This window comes from Triticum dicoccoides, chromosome 1B (genome assembly GCF_002162155.2).
Source record: "Triticum dicoccoides isolate Atlit2015 ecotype Zavitan chromosome 1B, WEW_v2.0, whole genome shotgun sequence".
Classification (NCBI taxonomy): domain Eukaryota; kingdom Viridiplantae; phylum Streptophyta; class Magnoliopsida; order Poales; family Poaceae; genus Triticum; species Triticum dicoccoides.
The window spans coordinates 59744925-59746750 of record NC_041381.1 but is presented as its reverse complement, the minus strand read 5'-3'; the positions used below and the strand labels follow the sequence as shown (position 1 = coordinate 59746750).

The window sequence follows — 1826 nt, the reverse complement described above, 5'->3', positions numbered from 1 at the left end:
TTTTTTTTCATGATCATAGAGGATACAGAGTGCTAGTGCAAACAATTTGTATGCATTAAAATTTTCTGCTCGCTATTCTTCTCTAACAATTACAATAGTGTAATATCTTAGCCTAATTAATATCTCTGGGCTTGTAGTTGACATTTACCTTTAAATCATGTAATCTATAAAGTGGCAGCCTGTCATTTATTCATTTAATCTGTAAAGTTGAAACTGTTTGTTGTTGTTAATTTGATTATCTGCATTGCCAGGCTTGGTTTACTACAGATAGCATAGTACATTTAAGTTCCCTCCTGAGAATTGTATTAGAATTACTACCCTGATTACAATGTAATTTGTATAATATATTTGGATGGATGCCTCGCTGATTTTCAGTATAATTTGGTCATGATTTTTTTATGGATGTTATATGTGATTTCTGTGGTGAGTAGTCGGATCACCATTACATATTTCTGTTCTTAGATCTGAAAATTGTACCTCACATATCTCTTTTAGACGGCAGTCAGTGTTGTAGCTGAGCACTTTTTCTTTTTCTTCAGTACGAACCGCATTTTTTTCTTTAGCTCTCAAACTGCAGCTTACATAGTTGTTCCTTAGCTCTAGAAATGCAGCTCAAATGGTTGGGATATTTTATTTTTCCTAGATAGACAATCAGTGTTGTTCTATCTAGTATTTACCGCTTTGGTTCTGGGATATGACCCACCATCACACCTGAGCGGCACACAGTTCTTACTGCTTTGGTTTCTTTTCTGTTTATTGCTTTAATGTACATGTGTGTATGTTGTTGTTTGTTTGCTACCAATGAGAAAATGTTCTTTTTCTGTTTATCGTTTCGATGACGTTAGTGTTATGTCATCGATCCATGCTAGTGCTTTTTAGAAAGTAATGTAAATGTTGTGTTCCAGTGCAATGACAACAAACTTGAGAGGCACTACAATTTGTTTTCAGCAGTTCCTCATGCCAACAGTAATGTACAACAATGAAAAATGAGCCCATTCGAGGGAGACGTCATATTTTTTGTGTGTCACCTACAGATTATGATGATTCGTTATAAAAAATTGCTAGGTTATTATCTTCCAGTCTGTATTTCATATACTCATACACACATCTATACATGGTTGATTTGCTCAAGTTATTTGTCAACATTCAGAATTATTAATCATAAGATCTAGATTATCTCACTTCACTATTTGTACGTTTGTGCAAGGAAGTTAATGTTTGTAGTTTCTTCACTTTATGTTTGAAGTTCCATGTGAAGAGTTTGAATCATCTTTGTTAGTTTGGTCTTGAACAGGTGGAGTTTTGCATCTGCTTGCTGCTCACCATCAACGTCTACACTTTGGCATCATCTACCTGGTCTACGCGCTCTTTTTCTCTGTCTATCTCGACTCAGAGGACCATCACAAAGAATATCACACCCTTGCTTAGCCTGTTGTCGGCTTTGTGATAACGATTCGCTAACTAACACCCTCTACATTCATCTGGTCCATGGAGTGTTTTTTTTGTTTATGTGAACCGTGAACTTGTAGCTGATTGTATGAGATTATTTGGATACTTTGCATGATCTGGTAGCAACTACCGGTGAAATTCTTTAGCATTTTTTTCTATATGAGTTGTTAAAGTTTCAAAGATTGGATTTTTAACAGTACTATTCTATTTTGCACCATCTCAGTTTAATATGACAAACCCTGTCTACCAAATGAGTATTCATGGAAGGGGATTGGAGACTTGGGGAAGTGAGGGGAATTGAGGGGATTGGGTGGAAGGAGGGGATTCACCAAATCCCCTGAAATCCCCTCCTCCCAAAACCTCCACAATCCCTTGCT

General features: G+C 36.4%; 1 long non-coding RNA gene across 1 annotated transcript in view; it reads left to right on the top strand.

Annotated features, from left to right (window-relative positions):
* The window catches only part of LOC119301159, a 2215-nt gene extending 610 nt beyond the window's left edge, over positions 1 to 1605 (top strand). Inside the window, exon 2 of the long non-coding RNA XR_005146911.1 lies at positions 1295 to 1605. This is a non-coding gene — a long non-coding RNA (uncharacterized LOC119301159). The remainder of the gene's footprint in view (positions 1 to 1294) is intronic.
* Positions 1606 to 1826: the final 221 nt, after the last annotated feature.